The sequence below is a fragment of the Bubalus bubalis genome, chromosome 16 (assembly GCF_019923935.1).
Source record: "Bubalus bubalis isolate 160015118507 breed Murrah chromosome 16, NDDB_SH_1, whole genome shotgun sequence".
Classification (NCBI taxonomy): domain Eukaryota; kingdom Metazoa; phylum Chordata; class Mammalia; order Artiodactyla; family Bovidae; genus Bubalus; species Bubalus bubalis.
This window is the reverse complement of record NC_059172.1, coordinates 71,220,318-71,242,840: the sequence shown is the minus strand read 5'-3', so window position 1 is coordinate 71,242,840 and position 22,523 is coordinate 71,220,318. Positions and strand designations below refer to the sequence as shown.

The following is a 22,523-nucleotide window of genomic DNA, read 5'->3' as shown; positions in this document are numbered from 1 at the left end:
CAGCATTCAAATGAGCTTGGGTTTATAGTCATAGAAATTTGCACATTCCAAAACAAACAAACAAACAAAAACATGAGTTTAGAATTTTATTTGAATTACTCTCAGGTTGGTTGCACTCTCAGGAAAAAGAAAACAAATGCAATTCCTCTTTGTGCTTAGTCACTCAGTCATGTCTGACTCTTTGTGACCCCAAGGACTGTAGCCTGCCAGGCTTCTCTGTCAATGGGCTTTTTCTGGTGAGACTACTGGAGTGGGTTGTCATTCTCTCCTCCAGGAGATCTTCCCAACCTAGGGATTGAACCTGCATCTCCCGAGTCTGCTGCACTGCAGGTGGATTTCTGTCTTTCTTCTTTTTTTTTTTTTAACCACTGAGCCACCAGGGAAACCCAGTTCCTCTTAGGAAGTTTCAATAGTTTTTCACTAAGTTCCAGAGAAAACCAGCATTACATCCATTATCAAAAATCACAAAACACACAAGTAAACAAAGCATTATAAGTGAGAACCAGCATAAACAACAGACAGTAAAGGAAGACCTAGATGTTGGAAAGAACAGACACCAAAAAAACCCCTAAATTTATACATATAAGTGAAATAAACAGAAAGAAAGAAATAGAAGATTAGAAATAATAGCACAAATTGAATACTGTCCCTAGTAAATGTTTAAGCGTGCAGAGAATGTTCATAAAAATTAATAACATTATATACCATGAAATAGTCTTGTCAAATTCCAAAGCATCAGTATTATACTGACCACATTCACCATTCCCAATTCACTTAAGTTAGAAATGAACTTTAATATTATTTGGAAAACTCCATTCACTTGGAAATGTTTTAAAAATCTAAACAACTCATAGGTCAATGAAAAAACTGTAACAATATACAAAGTGTTTGTAACTAAACAAAAATAGAAAATGTATGTTGGTTAAGGAGTTCTTGAAGAAAAATTTATTCCCTTAAATGTTTTTCATCTGGACAAAAAAAAAAAAAAAAAAAGGCTAAGAATAAATTTTAAAAATCTAACTTGAAAAGTTAGAAGTGTGCTGTGCTTAGTTGCTCAGTCATGTCTGACTCTTTGCGACCCCATGGACTGCAGCCTTCCAGGCTCCTGTGTCCATGGGGATTCTCCAGGCAAGAATACTGGAGTGGGTTGCCATGCCCTCTTCCAGGGAATCTTCTCGAGCCAGAGATGCAACCCAGGTTTTCCCCATTGCAGTAGGATGATAAATCTAAAGGAAGTGTAGGTAAATAGTAAAAATAGAAAAGTTTAATTCATAAAAATAAAAGCAAAAGCAAATCTGTAATTAAAAGAGTAACCAAATCAAAAATTGAGTCTTTAAAGACATTAAAAAACTATTGGAGACACTCATCAAAGGAAAAAGAGAGAAAAAATTATTAAGAATTAAAAATAAATATAACTATTCACTACTATGAATCAATTTATGGCAATACATTAGAAAATATAGAGATAATGAATGAACTACCACAAAATACTACTCATCTAAACTGACTCAATAAAAAATGGAGAACCTGGATAACATGAAACATGGAAGCAACTGGGATACTCGTTCAAAATCTTACTGTAAGGAAAACAGCAGAACAAAGCAGCTTAACAGAAAGATTTTACTAAACAGTCAAAGAATGGTTAAGTTCAATTTTACATGAATTTTTCCAGAGAACTGAAAAACAAGTAATACTTTCCAACTCACTTTTTGAAGCTGGCACAACCTTGGTGCCAAAACAAGACATGGATGGAAGGCACATGATAGGAAAATTACAGACTGGCCACACTCATGAGCATAGTTTTGAAAATCCCTAAACCAAATTTTAGTCAACACAACCCAGTAGTATAACATATAAAAAGCATAGTCCATTATAACTAAGTTGAGTCTCTCCCAGGAATATGTTTGGTTTGATATTTTAAAAATTGATAGGAACAAGATAAAGATGCCACCTATCATCACTCTCAGTCTACTCAATGCAATGAAATGAGAAAAGAAATAAAGCACATAAACATTGCATAAGAAGGACAAAATAAACATTATTTGTATAATCACCAATAGATATGATTATCTATTTAGAAAACCCCCAAAGAATCCAAGGAGTATGTTTTTAATACTAAATTCATACATAGAAGCAATTTTGTATAATACCAAATATTAAAAAGTAAAGCTTGAGAAACATCATTCATGATAACATCAAAAACAAAAATTTAGGATGTATTGAATATAAATAAAGCTCTCTATGAATAAAATGATTAAATTCTAATAAAAATCATTTCAATTGAATAGAAAGAATAGAATAGAAAATCATACCATGTTCTTGGACAGGAAGAATCCATATTTTAGTGTCTTGAACTTTATCAGAGGGACTTGCAAGGATACTTCCTGGTGGTTTCATGTCAATGATAGTAACAGATAGGCAATTTCCACAACCAGTCTTTACAAAGGCAAGGTAACCAAGGATTCAGTTCCCCAGGCAAGCTCCTCGAGAATTTCTAAGAGAAATTTATAATGGGTGGTAAAGGGATTGATGAATACTAATAATAGTCTTAGGACCAACCACAGCTGTAGGGACTATACTTTGGCCCATTAACTCACCCATTGCTTAGTGCTTTATTGTTTTTCCCCCTTTCAGGGAACTGCATCTTGAACCTTGAAGAATCAGTGGCAGGACAGAGTGAAAGTATTGCGGGGCAAGAGTGGATCTGAGTGGTACAATGGCTGCTTTGTAGCAGATCCAAAAAGGACTCCACTTTATTCTCTCAACCTATCCTGGACAGCTCTTGTGCGAGATGATTACTTCCTGTGTGAGATGATTACTTCCTGTGTGTCTCTGCTTCTGGGCACCCTCAGCAATCCACACAAGGGACAAGCCATAAGAGGAGTTGATGGCCTAGGGTGATATGCAACCAATTTAGGACAGGAATTGGTGGATAAGTATTCTAAGTTCCACCTCCCTTAGTGGATAAATCTACTGTGTTCGTCATACTCTTTCAGAGCTGCCAGCAGGAATAAAGCCATAGTGATCACTTGTTCGTGAACACACATTTTATCGGCTTTTCTTCTTTCTGAGTCTTATGCTAAGTCACTTAAGTCGTGTCCGACTCTGTGCGACCCCATAGACGGCAGCCCAACAGGCTCCCTCGTCCCTGGGATTCTCCAGGCAAGAACACTGGAGTGGGTTGCCATTTCCTTCTCCAATGCATGAAAGTGAAAAGTGAAAGTGAAAGTGAAGTCGCTCAGTCGTGTCCGACTCTTAGCGATCCCATGGATTGCAGCCTACCAGGCTCCTCCTTCCATGGGATTTTCCAAGCAAGAGTACTGGAGTGGGGTGCCATTGCCTTCTCCGTTCTGAGTGTTACTTCCTCCTATTTTACAATGCTTCCCAGAATCTTTTCCTAGAAAAGCTGCTTATACCCAAATCTTTGCCTTAGGATCTACTTTGGGGAGAATTAAACTAAAAGCCCAAATTGTCCATCAACAGTAGAATGGGTAAATTGAGGTGTTGTCCTGAAATAGAATGCTATGCTGCAGAAGAAAATTAGCTAAACACATCACCACAATGTTAAGGGGAAGAAGCAAGTCACCAAAATACAGCTCTATTCTGTTTCGCATTTAAAAAGCAAACTAAAGATATACTTTAAAGATGCAAATAGGACAGCAACACTGAAAAGAAAAGCAGGAGAACCATTATCATAAAAGTCATTCTAATAATTGCCTCTGGGGTGTGTAACAGAAAGGGCATTTAAGGTACTGGCGATATTCTATTTCTTAACCTGGTTGTGTGTACGCCAGTTATTCTTTAAATTATACATATGCGTTTTATTTATACTTTGTATTTGATATACTTCATGACAAACAATTTTTAAGTGCTGTCACATTAGGTATGTGAAAGACAGAAGGAAGATTGCAATTAATCAAACAATTGATAACTACGTGCAAGCATTTTGCACTCAGATTGCTTAGCGAGTGTTTTCTTTTCATCCCATTTTAGTGAAATCAGAGCTTGAAATCATACAAGATGTGTTACATATGTGATTTATGCAAGAAAGACTTCAGAGACCTCCCATTTGCAAAACAATACCAAAAAGAAAGGCCTGGGTCCTCACATCAAAAAATTTATGTACAAAGGTGCTTTATAAGCTACATACTGTAGTATTTAAAATTTACTTTTTGTTAAAACTTTTAATTTATGTATATTTGTATGTATATAATCTATGTATGCATATATATATATAATTCTCTCTTTAATCCAATTTTATTTTCTTTCTAAAATTAACTGACCAACTACCAGCTCTGTTGACATCATACAGGAAGACATCTATTCTACTAAACATTAAAGAATAAACTCAATTTTTATAATTTGCATAAGGCTTTGTTTGAGAACTATTGGGAGGTGAGGATAGAATGGCACAGAGGTTATATATGTTTGAAAAGTAAGCTTGATCCTTAACATTCATTCCTGAGAAGATGTAAGGCTTAAATATTAAGGAAGATTATCTCCAATGTGAATGGATACAACATAAATAATCTTCAAAGTAGTTTTTACTCATTACTCACTCATACACTAACTTGAAAGCAACATGTCACTTTACAAAGCACTGAAGAAAATGTTAAATATATAAAAAGAGACATAGATACATAAACCTCATTTATAAATGTGTCTCCATTTGTGTAAATCTGCCTTTCAACAGTTACTGGAAAAATAGAAATTACATCTAGTCTTTTGGTCAGTTAGCAGGGAATTTTTGTTAATCTTTGGAATAATCAGAAGGTTTGAAGGATGTCTTAATCCTGCTCTGAGTGTGTCGAAGTAGACGTCTTTGTTCATTCCACAAAACAAAGTAAGAGTGGTGATGTGCAGATTGGATTCTGACAATTCAATCCAGATGACTACTTTATTATGGAAAAAATTCCACATCCCTTATCTAATCCAGAGAGTATATTCATAGAGAAGACACTATAATACAGTTGTAAATATTAACATGAAAGGTTATAAGGAAAAAACATAGCTGTTAAAGGGCAGTGACTGAGTGAATTCATTTAGTGTTACATATCTGTCATGATATTGGTTATTAAGATTTTTTCAAAACTCATTTCAAAGGCTCTCATGTTAGCATTTCAAAGGTTGTGGATAATATTAGGGAGAAAAAGTTTCACTTCTTTTATATACAATAATAATAGAACTTGAAAACTAAATATGCAAAGACTTATAAAATAATGTGTACTGGGGAGTTCTGAATGTCCATTGTGCCCACAGATGTCTTAGAACATCAAACTTGGGCACGTTTCACAGTAGTTTTTCTTTCCTGAAGAAGTTATTTGCACTTGGGCAGTGACATGAGCTCTCTTTGTGACAAGGAGAGAAAAGCTGATCATCTCAAAAAAAAAAAAAGGGTAAAAATTTGTATCTCGAAATTTCACCAACCCTGGTTGCAAGTTATTAAATAAATAAAACACTGCATGTGTGTGTTTATTTGCTTTTTTTAAAAAAAAAAATTCAAAACAGTCAAGACGTATTTCACCTCCAAGAAATATGTTCAAACTGTTTTGTTCTAAAGTTAAAATGTGTAGTGCTCCATTCAGAAAGTTCAGATTTTTTTTAAGTTCATTTAACTCTATCATCTTTCCAAATATCTGATGCTTCTCATCCTACTGCAATATAAAGTCAGAAACTACATTATGGAGATTTCCTCTTAGTCCTTTAATAACACAGTTGTATTAAAAGAATGTAGAGCCTTTATTAGAGAACTAGAATTCCCATCTCTGTGAATAGTTCCTGAAGCTGCACTTCCCAAAGTATATTTCATGAACTACTAGCTCTGAGCTTTACAACAGACAAAGGGCTTCCATTGTCAGATTAGGTTGAAAAGCACTGGAATGCACTCTTATATCTATATAAGGGACACTGGTGTTTTGAAAGTTTTCTTTAGCAAACAAAACTGTTTAACTTATTTTTTAAACTACAATTTCCTAAAATTTTGAGCTTTTTCACATAATCCCAATTGACATCCTATGCTATAGTTAGACAAATGTTGTACTGTGTAATTTAACCAAAGAGGGTATTCTGGCTGGACTTTTAAAGAATATCCATTTCTATAAAATTCAAACCTTGATATATTTGCATTTACAATGAAAAAATACTTTCTGTATGATAATAACAGTCTAACATGTAACTAATTTCTCTTCAAGATCAGCACCAGTCTTTTCAGAGATTGTATTTGTTTGTTTGCTTGGCCTCACTAAAGTGATACAGAGACCAAAGAAATTTCAGGAGCACTGTCTCATATAATATTGGATACTTTGCAGATAATGATATCAAAAACGTAAGTTTTCAAAAGAGAGGGTCAGAGTAAGGGAAACCACTTGACTTCTGCTATTTTGGAGGAAAGAATTTGGAGGAGGATGAATAGATAGCTATAGTTTAAAAGCTGTTTTTGAGGCTTAAGGCATAGAGCAGAGTCACAGAATACTGGTCTGTGTTATTAGCCTAAGGCATCTTTGAGAAAAACTTGGGAAGACAAAAGTAGCTAGACATTATATCTACTTTCATTATATCTCTTCTAGACGTTATATCTACTTTCACTGGAACCCTCCTATTACCTTTTTAACTGTTGCTGCTGCTGCTGCTAAGTCACTTCAGTCGTGTCCAACTCTGTGCAACCCCATAGATGGGGGTCGGCTCCGCCAGGCTCCGCCATCCCTGGGATTCTCCAGGCAAGAACACTGGAGTGGGTTTCCATTTCCTTTTCCAATGCATGAAAGTGAAAAGTGAATGTGAAGTCGCTCAGTCGTGTCCAACTCTTCGTGACCCCATGGACTGCAGCCTACCAGGCTCCTCCATCTGTGGGATTTTCCAGGCAAGAGTACTGGAGTGGGTTGCCATTGCCTTCTTTAGTGCTGACTTATTACCTCCTCCCTGGTTTTTTTTTTTTTTTTTTTTTCTTTTTATAAAGCAGGCTTTAAAAAAAAAAAAAAAAAAAAATATATATATATATATATATATATATATATAATTTGTTTATACTTTTGTTTGGCTGAGCCAGGTCTCAGTTGCTGCATTTCAGATCTTTGGTCTTCACGGCAATAGGCAGGATCTTTCATTGTGGCATATGACCTCTCAGCTGCGGCATGTGAGATTTAGTTAACTGACCAGGGATCAAACCTGGGTCCCCTGTGTTGGGAGAATTGAGTCTTAGCTGCTGCACCACCAGGGAACTCACTAATATTCCCTTCTAACTTACATGTTTGTTTGTTTTTTTTTAAATCAGCTCTACCTAAAATCATGGGCTTCCCTGATGGCTCAGTGGTGAAGAATCCACCTGCAATGCAGGAGACGCAAGTTCAATCCCTGGGTCAGGAAGATCCCCTAGAGAAGGAAATGGCAACCCACTTTAGTATTCTTGCCTGGGAAATCCCATGGACAGAGGAGTCTGACAGGCTATAGTCCATAGGGTCATGAAAGAGTCACTTAGCAACAAAACCACCTCCACCTAACATCACACATTGGTGATATAGTCACACAGTTTCAGCCTATTTTATTATTTCAACTATTTCATCTGTTAGTCCTCCAGTTGTAATTATTTTGCTGGATGTATCAATAATTCTTAATCCTTCTTTGTTCTTCTTTTTATTTCCTATATCCCATATTTGCTTCTACTGTATTATTCCATCTGCTTACATTTCTTTCTTTTTTTTTAAATTTATACTTATTTTAAATGAAACAAAGATGAATATTTTTAATGATAAAAGTATTTACATTTCTCTTTTATCAATATGTTGTTTAATGTTTTAAAGATTATTTTAAAATACATTGAGTGTATTACACTTTATTTCTTACTCCTTTCTGCTCTTGAAACTTATTAAATGCCAAACAGCTAATATAAGGGAAGAAGCTGTAAGGACTGTCTACACCCTGAGTAATGGAAGCTGGGTGGGTTTTGCCTCTAGTGTACTCTGCCTAGTCCATCCAACTTCCCTTAGAACATTCCAGTCCCCACCCTATTTCTTTTAGTGTTGAAGTCCTTGAATGTATAAATTGGATAATAATATTTACCTATAAAAGATCCATTTGAGCAGTGAAAAAAGTGCTATTTTTATAAGGTGATACATAACTAAACATTCATTTATCCAATCAATATTTATTCTAGTGAAAGGGGGAGTTGAGAGGGTCTATTTTCAGATCATTCTACATATTGATAATAAATAACAACTACACCTTTAACAATTTATACTTATTAAGTTTTTTCTTTATATTAGACACACATTTAGCATGTCCTAATTTCATCTTTAAAAATTCTATGAAGTTTTTTTTTTTATTATTTCTTTGGTACTAAAATAGAACTTGAAGCAAAGAGAGAGCAAATAAATTTCTCAGGGTCATACAACTGGTTAACTCATCAGCAGGATTAATTTCAGCAAGTAAGCAGATTGTTGTAAATCATCAGTAAATTATTTTTAATTTAGGAGGGCACAATATGTCAAAACACAAAGCTTTAAATATACTTTTATCAGTCTGCTTCCAAAGATCTATCTGATTTGCCTTGTTATCAAAGCAATGTTAAAAAAGAATTATTTAAGTGTATAGTATTAGTCCTGTTATGTTTATGATTCTTAATTTCAAAGTTTTATCCTGCCACCTTTGGCCATTATACTAGTTGACCAAGGCTTCCAAACACAGACAACAGTCTAGGAAAGCAAATAGTTTTTATTTTTAGCTGAAGCATCAGCCTTAAATCACCATCTCATAAACTTTTCTATTGGACCAGAGTGGAAATATGTCAGCTCTATCTATATCTTTTGCTCTTCTTCATAGGTTTAGAGCCAATCCTATGAAGAATGGAGCCAATCTAAGACATCCATTCTTTATTCTAGAAATCCTCTTGGTTACCCTTGGATAAAAAAGATGGGGATGATCAACCTAGAAGATACTCTCAAGTGCAGTTACTTCTCCAGAGTCATGGGGTGGATGATTAAAAAAAAAGAGTATCCAATGCAGTTGCGTTTATAATCCGCATATTTTGTACACTGGAATCTCTAACTCCAAAGGAAGGGCCCAGTTTGTATTCTTTTAAGGACTCTGTGCTGTCCTAAACACATCTCACAGTGTTTTATATTTTAGGAATGTCACAGGGGTTTGAAGGACAGCTGTGAGCACATTATATTGTGTGACCTATTAGTATTTCCCCCCAATTTCCATCTCTTCTCATGGGAACCAGGTCAAATTTGGTTTGCAATGAAATAACTCAATTGAGATTTTTAGAATGGTAGTGGCTGCAATTTTTGCTGAATTACTCATATAAATAAGAAATCAGGGACTTCCTTGGTGCTTTATGGTTAAGACTCAGAGCTCACACTATAGGGGGAACAGGTTCAGGGAACTAAGAACTAAGATCCCACATACCATGCAGATGAAGCCAAAAAAAAAAAGAAAAGAAAATATACCAAACACATTAACTATGCTATATAACTATTTGAACATCAGCTTATTTTAAGAGTAAGTCATCAATATACTGTATACTTTGTTTCGATGCCCTTCTTGCCTTTTTTCACCTGGCTAACTCATATATCTCGATTTCAAGAGATCATCATCTCCTCTTAAGAGCATCACTATGAACAAAACTAGTGGAGGTGATGGAATTCCAGTTGAGCTATTTCAAATTCTAAAAGATGATGCTGTGAAAGTGCTGCACTCAAGATGCCAGCAAATTTGGAAAACTCAGCAGAGGCCACGGGACTGGAAACAGTCAGTTTTCATTCCAATCCCAAAGAAAGGTAAAGCCAAACAATGTTCAAACTACCACACAATTGCACTCATCTCACACACCAGCAAAGTAATGCTCAAAATTCTCCAAGCCAGGCTTCAACAGTATGTGAACCGAGAACTTCCAGATGTTCAAGCTGGATTTAGAAAAGGCAGAGGAACCAGAGATCAAATTGCGAATATCTGTTGGATCATCGAAAAAGCAAGAGAGTTCCAGAAAAACATCTGCTTTATTGACTACACCAAAGCCTTTGACTGTGTGGATCACCACAAACTGTGGAAAATTCTGAAAGAGATGGGAATACCAGACCACCTAACCTGCCTCCTGAGAAATCTGTATGCAGGTCAGGAAGCAACAGCTAGAACTGGACATGGAAAAATGGACTGTTCTCAAATTGGGAAAGGAGTACATAAAGGCAGTATATTGTCACCCTGCTTATTTAACTTCTATGCAGAGTACATCATGCTAAATGCTAGGCTGGATGAAGCACAATCTGGAACCAAGATTGCAGGTGGCTGCAGCTGCTAAGTCGCTTCAGTCGTGTCCGTCTATAGACGGCAGCCCACCAGGCTCCCCCATCCCTGATAATCTCCAGGCAAGAATACTGGAGTGGGTTTCCATTTCCTTCTCCAATGCATGAAAGTGAAAAGTGAAAGTGAAGTCGCTCAGTCTTGTCCGACTCAGCGACCTCATGGACTGCAGCCTACCAGGCTCCTCTGTCCATGGGATTTTCCAGGCAAGAGATTGCAGGGAGAAATATCAATAACCTCAGATATGCAGATGACACCACCCTTATGACAGAAAGTGAAGAGGGACTAAAGAGCCTCATGATGAAGGTGAAAGAGGAGAGTGAAAAAGCTGGCTTAAAACTCAACATTAAAAAAAACTAAGGCCATGGAATCTGTTCCCATCACTTCATGGCAAATAGATGGGGAAACAATGGAAACAGTGAGAGACTTTATTTTGGGGTGGGGCAAAATCACTGCAGATGGTGACTGTGGCCATGAAATTAAAAGATGCTTGCTCTTTGGGAGAAAAGCTATGACTAACCTAAACAGCATATTTAATTTAAAAGTTTAAATTAAAAATTAAAAGTTTTTAAATTAAAAAGCAGAGATATTACTTTGCTAACAAAGGTCCATCTAGTCAAAGCTTTGGTTTTTCCAGTAGTCATGTATGGATGTGAGAGTTGGACCATAAAGAAACCTGAGCGCCAAAGAATAGATACTTTTGAACTGTGGTGTTGGAGAAGACTCTTGAGAGTCCCTTGGACTGCAAGGAGATCAAACCAGTCAATCCTAAAGGAAATCAGTCCTGAATATTCATTGGAAGGACTGATGCTGAAGCTAAAACTCCAATATGTTGGCCACCTGATGCAAAGAACTAACTCATTGGAAAAGACCCTGAGGCTGGGAAAGATGGAAGGCAAGACAAGAAGGGGACGAAAGAGGATGAGATGGTTGGATAGCATCACCGACTCGATGGACACGAGTTTGAGCAAGCTCCAGGGGTTGGTGAAGGATAGGGAAGCCTGGCGTGCTGCAGTCCATGGGGTGGCAAAGAATCGGACACGACTGAGTGACTGAACTCATCTCCTCTAGGAAGCCTCCCCTAGACCTCAGGTTGAGCCAGTTATCCCTATTCAATGCTTCCAAACTATCTTAAACTTATTTCTGATCATGTTACCTATTTTCATTTAAAAATTCTTAAAACAAAGAGCCACGTAAAATAAACTATTGAACTTACCACAAAAATGCTATTGTGAATGCTATTTCATACATTACTTTATATTCTTTAGGTTTCCTGAGTAGCTCAAATGGAAAAGAATCTGCCCGCACTGTGGGAGACCTGGGTTTGATCACCAGTTTGGGAAGATCTCTGGGTCATGAAGATCCCCTGGAGAAAGGCATGGCAACCCACTCCAGTATTTCTGCCTGGAATTCCATGAACAGAGAAGCCTGGTGGGCTACAGTCCATCAGGTTGCAAGGAGTTGGACACGACTGAATGGCTTTCACTTTCTTTTTTCTTTTTATATCCTTTACATAAAATTTTTGTAAACTCATGATTCCTCCTTTCTGATAATGAGGATGATATAACTGATTATGTAAGCTCTTTTGTATGGAAAAGATGAGATTCTGATAAATATTTAAAAAACAAAATGTAGATGAAGAAGGCAACCTTTTAGTAAATTCCCTCATCTATAGCAAAGATGAATAATTAAGTCAGTATCTCTGGTTTGTTTCTCTTTTTAGTTTAGGTTCTTTGTTTTTTTTGAAGTCAACTGCAATGGCACCCTACTCCAGTACTCTTGCCTGGAAAATTCCATGGACAGAGGAGCCTGGTAGGCTTCAGTCCATGGGGTCGCTAGGAGTCGGACACAACTGAGCAACTTCACTTTCACTTTTCACTTTCATGCATTGGAGAAGGAAATGGCAACCCACTCCAGTGTTCTTGCCTGGAGAATCCCAGGGATGGGGGAGCCTGGTGGGCTGCCGTCTATGGGGTCGCACAGAGTCGGACACGACTGAAGTGACTTAGCAGCAGCAGCATCAGTTTAGACCTGTTTAAATATTCCTAGTGAATCTGGTTTATTAAACCTGAAATTGTATTCCAAGGGCTTAATTAAATAGATCTGGGTTCTGGAAGCAACGCTTCATGATTATCTTCCTTCCAAGTTGTTTGCACTAATCTTTTCTTTTCCCCCTCAAACACTACATGCAAGTTTCCTTTTGCTGACCTTCCCATCAAACACATAAATGAATTCTTCATATTTTGCAACTGCATCCCTGAGATGCAGGGGGTGGGGCGGGGAGTTGTTGGTGTTTCTGCTGTGTTTAAATTACTCCTAAGCATGTCACTGATTTTTTGTGATTTCCCATTATTTTGCTTCTCAATTTTTTAAAAAATCAGTACTTAATTTGCTGTAAGTCCTTTCGAGTGTATGAATAACATTTATCAACATAGCTGTGTGATGATAAAATTCAAGCTTTGAAATTTAGAAGCAGAGATCTGAAGATCTCTATTATATGCAGATCCAAAGATCCATTTTTGGGTACTGCAAAAAATGTTGTTAGTTTTTGATCTTTGTCATACTTCACAGATGTTATATCTTGAAATATACAGGCAACTGTAAATGAGGAATAATGTGAAAGCATTTCAAAGAAATGAACATGCATTTTAGAACTAAACCTAGTGATGGATAGATTGCCTGGTAGGGGAAAGAATACAAATATATTCTGCGAAGAGAACATATTCTTCAGGAAGTCATCCCTCACTCACTCAAAACATTGTTGGCAGTGAATACCATTTTCCGTTGTGATTAGGTGGTGTTCTCATGAACACTATCAAATCAGATCAAGAATTCTCTTGGAAGTGCCTGAGAGATATATTCATTCATTCAAATACGTGTTTATTGGGACTTCCCTTGTGGTCCAGTGGTTGGGAATCTGCCTCCCAGCACAGGGTACATGGGCTAGATTCCTGGTCCAGGAAGATTCCACATGCCCTGGAGCAACTAAACCGGTCCACCACAACTACTGAGCCTGTGTACCCTAGAGCCTGTGCTCTGCAATAGGAGAAGCCGCCACAGTGAGAATCCTGTGCACCGCACCTAGGGAGTAGCCCCTGCTCACCGCCGGGGCTCAGCAGTGAAGAACCAGTGCAACCAAAAATGAATAAAGAAATTCAAAGGAAAAAATATATGTTATCGAACTGCCCACGTTTTGCCAAGCTCTCTTGTAGATGCTTGGAACACATCATTTGGCACAACTAACAAGGATTCCTAGTTAGAGGTGACAGATAATAACAATTGATGGAATAAGTAAGTAAAGTATATGACAACAGGCGATGATAAGTAGAATGAAATAAATTAGAAGAGGATAAGGGAGATAGAAGTTCAGGGCTGTATGCAGAATTTATATGAAACGTCTCGAGAAGGAGACATGTGGGCAAAGGTTTGAAGGAGGTGTAAGAACATTAATATTAGGATAGAAAGTTGCTAGTAAAGATGTGTCAAAATCATCATGTTATGACAAGAGAAAAAAAAAGCAAAAAACCAAAAAACTCCGTCATTCTCACTCAATTTTACCTTCAGTTCTGAATGTTTCAAAGTAATGGCAGCCCTAAGTGAAGACAAGTAGGTTTTTGATTAGTTTTCGGCTCCAAACACAACCTTCATTTAAGGTCAAGGAGAGGCGGTTGTCTCATACACCCCCTTTAGTTATTACGAGCTGGAGCAAAAATGCAGTAGATGACCTTGGGCGTATAGACAACTCACACCACATAAATGTGATATACATTAGATATCCAACATTAGATGCTCAAAGCAGGTACCAAAGCCTGACAGTTCATACAACACTTTCCAGGAGATTCAATAACAATACATCAAGATGCAATCTCCTCCAAGACAAATTCATCCTTCCCAAGATGCCAGAAATCTTTTATCTGCTTCCCAGTGCCTGAAGTAATATATCAAAGAGTCATGAAAATGCCATGAATGTGAAAGTAATTTTAATGAATCAAAGGCAGAAGGCAACATGTCCACAGATGTGTAGTTTAGGAAATGTGATCAAGCTGAGACGATTCAGCTTACTCAATGGGGAGGTGACAGTTGATAAAGTAAATCACAGTTAAAGAGATCATATCATCTGAAAGTATGAGATTAACAGATTCAAACACAGAGACTTTTTGAAATGTGTTTCAGATAGTTCTTGATGTTGTTTAATGTGTCCCCAAGGTCAACTAGATGCCGGGGTCTTCAATTACTGACAAAATTTCAGCAATGTTCAGTCTTCTGTTCTTCTTTGGTCTGACTTAGACTGTATGTCCCTTTATTCTTTTAATGAACTAGATAGAAAACTACTATTTTTAGAACATGTGTAACATGTCAGGCACCATACCAGATGTTTTTACATGTATCATCTCATTTAATTCTCACATTCTGACGTGTATGTGTGTGGTTATGTAGGAAGATGGGGAAGCAGAGGGAAGAGTGGCTACATTTTATAGGAGCTCAAAGCTGTTAGATGACTGCTCTAAATTCACTAAGAAATATTAAAGCCTGGATTCTGCTCAGGATTTCTAGTTCTGTTAAGCCATATGCTACTCAGCAGGGCCATTATAATAATTACTATTTCCATAGCATCTTATTGTTTTATTACATTCATATTTTGATTATATATCATGATCCTAAGATCATCCTTGGAGAAGGCAATGGAACCCCACTCCAGTACTCTTGCCTGGAAAATCCCATGGATGGAGGAGCCTGGAAGGCTGCAGTCCATGGGGTCGCTAGGAGTCGGACACCACTGAGTGACTTCACTTTCACTTTTCACTTTCATGCATTGGAGAAGGAAATGGCAACCCACTCCAGCGTTCTTGCCTGGAGAATCCCAGGGACAGGGGAGCCTGGTGGCTGCCGTCTCTGGGGTCGCACAGAGTCGGACACGACTGAAGCAATTTAGCAGCAGCAGCAGCAAGATCATCCTAGTTAAAGTTGATTTTCTTCAGTTATCAAAATGCACTAAAGCCACATGTCTATCTTTTCAGTATAAGCTTTCATAAACTACATTTACATGACAAACTCTTTGCATTTGCCTCTATCTCATGATGAGGAAAGAGACTCCATTTTCAGTAAATACAATAAATACAAAGTATAGCAAATTACTTAACTTCTCTAAGAGTGTTTCCTCAACTGTAAAATGAGGATAATAATCTCTACCTACTTAACTATTCACAGGATTGTTGTAAGGTGTGATAACACTGTATATATGAAAGAGCTTTAAAAATTACTTGTAGTAATGCTTCATATCAATGATTATTATTAAAGATCATTTTAGATATCTTTATAATACACTTTCTTCTTGATTTTCATTGCTTTTCAACTTACATATGTTCAATATCAAAATTTTATAATGTATCAAAATATATACAGTAGGAAGTTAAAATTCCATTTCACACTTACCTTTCTCAATCTGACTAATTTTCCTTTCCAAGAAGTGACAATGATATTAGCAATACTTGTTCGTGCAAATCTTTGAATATTCATTTATATTCATGAATTTAAATGCATTCATTTTTTCTAAACACATAATAATCAAAAATATTTTACTTGACAATTTTTTGTTTATTTTTGTTAACAACATGTCTTTGGATAGTTGTGTGGTAATGTAGTGTTTTATAATGGATAATTAAGGTATTTTTATTGCGTGCTCGTGTGTCTGTAATGTCCTCCTGCCTTCAGTCTTTCTTAGCAGGAGGACAGTATAATGTTTGTGTGTCTATAATGAGCACTCTTTAACACACACACATATATCTTCCTGTACTAGTAAGTATATTTAACTAAGTTAAACTCCTGTAAGTGGAGTGTCTGGTCAAAGAGCATATTAATTTCAATAGTATGGTCAAAAAAATCTCCCAATCAGGCTGTGCTATATTATACATTCTCTGACAGTATATAAGCATCTGATAGTATACAAGCATCTTTTTTTGGATATTTGCAAACATTCAGTTCAGTTCAGTTCAGTTGCTCAGTCATGTCCGACTCTTTGCGACCTCATGAATCGCGGCACGCCGGGCCTCCCTGTCCATCACCAACTCCCGGAGTTCACTCAGACTCACGTCCATTGAGTCAGTGATGCCATCCAGCCATCTCATCCTCTGTCTTCCCCTTCTCTTCCTGCCCCCAATCCCTCCCAGCATCAGAGTCTTTTCCAATGAGTCAACTCTTCACATGAGGTGGCCAAAGTACTGGAGTTTCAGCTTTAGCATCATTCCTTCCAAAGAAATCCCAGGGCTGATCTCCTTCAGAATGGACTGGTTGGATCTCCTTGCAGTCCAAGGGACTCTCAAGAGTTCTCCAACACCACAGTTCAAAAGCATCAATTCTTATTATCAATAAGTTCATTTTTGCCTATTCAATGAGTGAAAAAGTCGTTGCTACTTTCGTTGTCATTTACCCTATTATCCATGAGGTGTTGCATATTTCAATGTATATGCTTCTGCGGCTGCTGCTGCTGCTAAGTTGCTTCAGTAGTGTCTGACTCTGTGAGACCCCATATACGGCAACCCACCAGGCTCCTCTGTCCTTGGGATTCTCCAGGCAAGAATATTGGAGTGGGTTGACATTTCCTTCTCCAATGCATGCATGCATGCATGCTAAGTCGCTTCAGTCGCGTCTAACTCTGTGCGACCCCATGGACAGCAGCCCACCAGGCTCCTCCGTCCACAGGATTCTCCAGGCAAGATATGTTATTGGCTAATCGTACTTTTTTCATCAAATATGCTTTTTTGTTCTCTGTCCATTTTCCTGCTGAATTGTTGCCTTTCCCATAATTTATAGACACTCCATATATTATTACCATATTTCTCCTTTTTATTTTATACATAGCAAATATTTTATTCCAGATCGTCACTTTTATTTTTGTTTACAGTATCACTCACCAGAAAGAAGTTTCATATGTTTACATATTTAAATCTGTTAGTCTTTCCATTTTTGGTTTCTGTTTTTCTGTCTCGCTTAAGGTCTTTCCTACCAAAAATTCTAAAAACAGTCTTTTGTATTTTCTTCTAGTACTACTGTTTTTACTGTTCTTTGTAAGAAGATATATAGCTAGTTTCTACCTCATATCATATATAAAAAGAGAGTTTTGATTGATTAAATATATATGTATCTATCTATTATCTATCTTTTTAATGTTTCCCACAACGGATAACCAATTGTATTAGCACCATTTTTTGAAAAGCCATTCATTCTCCACTGACTTGAAATCACTTTTACCATACAATTAATCCTCACACCTACATAAGTTTGGTTTTGGATGGCACTCTAGTCTTCATCGTACTTTGCAATATCTTCTTGTCTAGCTCTAATCCATAAGACTATATATATGTATATTTGTGTTCAGTCTCTCAAGTAGTGTCTGACTCTTCGCAACCCTGTGGACTGCAGCACACCAGGCCTCCCTGTCCCCCACCATCTCCAGGAGTTTGCCCAAGTTCATGTCCATTGCATCAGTAATGAAATGCATGTATATTATGTAATTGTAAAAAAGGGGTATTTATACTTTGGCCACCTGATGTGAAGAGCCAACTCATTGGAAAAGACCCTGACGCTGGGAAAGACTGAAGGCAGGAGAAGAAGGGGGTGACAGAGAATGAGATGATGGTTGGATGGCATCACGAAATCAATGGACATGAGTTTGAGCAAACTCCAGGAGATGGTGAAGGACAGGGAAACCTCGCATGCTGCAGTCCATGGGGTCAAAGTGTCAGAAGTGACTTAGCAACTGAACAAATATTCTTTCTCTTAATACCATAAACATATTTTCATGGTTCTAAGTAGTTTTTCTTAATTATTATTATTATTAAATATTTATTTGGCTGCACTGAGTCTTAACTGTGGCATGTGGAATCTAGTTCCATGAGCAGGGATCGATCTCGGGCCCTTTGCATTGGGAGTGTGGAGTCTCAGCCACTGGACCATCAGGGAAGTCCCTCTTAATTATTGCTTGAGTGGCTATAATCTACTATTTAGATGTACTGTACCTTATTTCTCCCCTATTCTTGGACACTTCTATTGTTTCTTTCTAAAGATATTGCTGCAATGAACAGTTTCATTCTCTCTCCCTCCCTCCCTCCCTCCCTCCCCCTCTCTCATTTAATTGGCAAATCCTTAGTAGTAGAATTACTGCATAAATTGGTGTGAATATCTTTATGGATTTTGCCATGTCTTGCCATATTACTAACAGGATTTCTTCAGTTTTCAGTGTTCTCAGTCATATATGAATTTACTTATTTCACTGCAGTCTTCTCAGTATTGAGTCTTACTTCTCAAAAATGTTGAATAATTTAGTAAAATATTACCTCAAGTTGCCCTGTGGATAAGGCAATGGCAACCCACTCCAGTACTCTTGCCTGGAAAATCCCATGGACGGAGGAGTCTGGTGGGCTGCAGCCCATGGGGTCACAAAGAGTTGGAAACGACTGAGTGACTTCACTTTCACTTTTCACTTTCATGCATTAGAGAAGGAAATGGCAACCCACTCCAGTGTTCTTGCCTGGAGAATGTCAGAGACAGGGGAGCCTGGTGGGCTGCTGTCTATGGGGTTGCACAGAGTCAGACACAACTGAAGCAACTTAACAGCAGCAGCAGCAAGTTGCCCTGATAATCCTACATGAAGCTAGTTATCTGTCCCAGTGTTCTGAATGCATCTTATTTATTATATATCACAACTATATAATAATTGCTCTTTAAATAATAACAATAAAAACTTAATCTGTATTGTGAGCTTGAAAATGACATACAATCTTTGATTCCTTCATGCTTCTATTTGTTAACTCACCATAATAGACAACATATTGTGGACTATGGAATAATTGAGTGCCAGTCCAATAAAGTTCAGTTTTAGACATTTATCTTTCTGGCACTCTGTGGCTATGGAGCAAAATAATCCCCAAATTAAATGACATAATGACCTTTTGTTATGATCACATATTTTCCATATTTTCAACAGGGCACAGATGGCATAACTTTTTTCTCTTTCACTATAACTGAATAACTCAAAGGCTAACAGAGACTTAATGGCTGGGGGCTGGAATCAGTTGAATGCTTATTCACTCACATATCTTGCAGTTGATGCAAGATCCTGGCTAGAACTTAAGCCATCAATGTTGGCTAACAGCTGGAGCATCTCCATGTGACTTCCCCAACTGGTTCGGTTTCAAGGGCAAGTATCTTGAGAGCGAAAGTCAGGTGGAAACCATATTTTTCATGACTTAGCTCAGAAGTCACAAAACGTCACTTATTTTGGTAGTCATAATCTCATCTAGATTTAAAAGGAGAGAATGTAGCCTGCCTCTCTTGATGGAGAAGTATTAACATCACATTGTAAGAAGGGGGAGGAGTGGGATAGGTTTATTTCTGCCACAATATTTGGAAAATATGATCTGCCATATTTGTCATTGCATTTCAACTTTTTGCTATTCTTTTTGACTGATTTTGCAAAATATTTACATTTACGGATACACTTGTCTTTTATTTTTTAATTGAAGTATAGTTTACTGACCGTGCTGTACCAACCTCTGCTATCCAGAACTACTTGTCTTGAAAGACACAGATACACATTTTACATTTGCACTGCAGTTCTGTTGACACCATGTACAGTGTTTTCTGAGCTATTTATTCTACTGCCTTTTATTCTTTACTCAAAATAATATTTAACAACTTTCAGATGTTACTGTGGTTTCTGCTCTATCGTAGGGAGCTCTCTTTTGTTGTTCACTTAGCTTACAAGGAGAGCTGGTCATAATTTTAGCTCTATGTCAATTTATGGTTAGTGTCAAACTGGCCAAATACTCAAGTAAGGGGAAGAAACCAGATTGGAGGATTGATAACAAGGAAACCTAGGAAGAAATTGTAGATTGACATCTTGGAATGGGTCCAGAGTGTGAAAATTTTTATTCTATGCAAATGCCCACCAAGAAGAACCTACTATGGAAGAGACCCTAATGATCTAATGACAAGATGACCTATTTTTAAAATGTATTCATTTTTAATTGAAGGATAATTGCTTTACAGTGTTGTGTTGGTTTCTGCCACACATTAACATGAATCAGCCGTAGGAATACATATGTTCCCTCCCTCTTGAACCTTCCATTGCACCCCTCTAGGTTGTCACAGAGCACCTGGTTGATTTCCATGCATCACAAAGCATATTCCCACCGGCTATCTATTTTGCATATGATGACGTATGTTTCCAAGCTACTCTCTCAATTTGTCCCACTGTCTCCTTCCCCACTGTGTCCACAAGTCTGTTCTCCATGCCGGTGTCTCCACCGCTGCCCTACAAATATGTTCATCAGTACTATTTTTCTAGATTCCATATACATGTGTGTTAATATATGATATTTGTTTTTCTCTTTTTGACTTACTTCACTCTGTATAACAGACTCTAGATTCATCCACCTCACTAGAAGTGACTCAAATTCATTCATTTTTATGGCTGTGTAATATTCCATTGTATATAGTGAAGGACAGGGAAGCCTGGCATGCTGCAGTCCATGGGGTCGCAAAGAGTCAGACACAGCTTAGTGACTAAAGAACAACAATATATGTACCACAACTTCTTTATCCATTCATCTGTCGATGGACATCTAGGTTTCTCCCATGTCCTGGTTATTGTAAATAGTGCTGCAATGAACACTGGGGTACAAACTATGATTTTCTCAGGGTGTATGCCCAGTAATGAGATTGCTGGGTCATATGGTAGGATTCCTAGTTTTTAAAGAAATCTCCATACTGTTCTTCATAGGGGCTGTATAAATTTACATTCCCACCAAAAGTGCAAGAAGTTTCCCTTTACTCCACACCCTCTCCAGCATTTATCGTTTGTAGATTTTCTGATGATGGCTATTCTGATCCACGTGAGGTGATGCCTCATTGTAGTTTTGATTTGCATTTCTCTAATAATAAGGGATGCTGAGCATTTTTTCATGTGTTTATTAGCCATCTGTATGTCTTCTTTGGAGAAATGTCTGTTTAGGTCTACAAGATGACCGACTTTGTGGCTATCAGTGAGAACTTTCTTTTCTTAGCAAATTTACTTGTTCAATGAGTTTATAAACAAATACAGCAGGAATCTAAGTTGAAGATGGACTGAACAATATGGACTTTATTTTTGAACAAAGCTTACCTAGTGACCTCTACTGCAGAGTGCCTAACCAGCTAATAGCAAAGATTAATGTTGAGTTTTCAATATGGTATATCATACCTGTAAGGGAGCAACTGGTCACCTAGTATAAACTGTCTACATTACTCATAGCCATTATGAAGTGGCAACAATTTGTCTTCAGAAGAACAGATATTAACACTTAGTCTGCCTAGTTGTTGTTATTATTTAGTTGCTAAGTTGAGTCCAACTATTTTGCCATCCCATGGACTCTTTTGTGACCCCATGGACTGTGTAGCCTGCCAGGCTCCCCTGTCCATGGATTTCCCAGGCAAGAATACTGGAGTGGGTTTCCAGTTCCTCCTCCAAGGGATCTTCCCAACCCAGGGATCGAACCTCCATCTCCTGCATTGGCAGGTGGATTCATTACCATTGTGCCACCTGGGAAGCCCAATCTGTTTAATCTGGATGCTTAATTTTATTTTCTCTGTCTGTCATGCTTTTGCCCAGCACCAACTTCCTCAGAATTAACAAATGCTTTATTCGCTACCATCCCACATAACACTGCATTTGAATAATGGACTCATTTTACAGTTAAAGTGGGACAATGTGTAATTTCCATTAGATTCATGGGTATGACCATGTCCTGTCATCCAGAATAAGCTGGTATTATTATTATAGAATTGGAGAAGGCAATGGCACCCCACACCAGTACTCTTGCCTGGAAAATCCCATGGACGGAGGAGCCTGGTAGGCTGCAGTCCATGGGGTCGCTAAGAGTCGGACACGACTAAGCGACTTCACTTTCACTTTTCTCTTTCATGCACTGGAGAAGGAAATGGCAACCCACTCCAGTATTCTTGCCTGGAGAATCCCAGGGACGACGGAGCCTGGTGGCCTGCCATCTATGGGGTCACACAGAGTTGGACATGACTGAAGCGACTTAGCATAGCATAGCATAGCATTATTATAGAATAGTGAATAGTGAAGACTCAGTTATGACACTGTCCAGGGAACTATAAGATTGATGTTCTTTCGTATAGAATACAACACATCCTCTGAGACAGCTTCCAATATATGGCGCACTTTCCCT

At 37.7% G+C, this 22,523-nt stretch overlaps 1 long non-coding RNA gene across 1 annotated transcript in view; it reads right to left on the bottom strand.

Annotated features, from left to right (window-relative positions):
• Positions 1-272: 272 nt before the first annotated feature.
• LOC112579522 overlaps positions 273-22,523 on the bottom strand; it is a 29,959-nt gene continuing 7,708 nt past the window's right edge. The window contains exons 2-3 of the long non-coding RNA XR_006545427.2: positions 2,313-2,494; positions 273-1,226 (exon numbers count right to left, since the gene is read on the bottom strand). This is a non-coding gene — a long non-coding RNA (uncharacterized LOC112579522). The remainder of the gene's footprint in view (positions 1,227-2,312; positions 2,495-22,523) is intronic.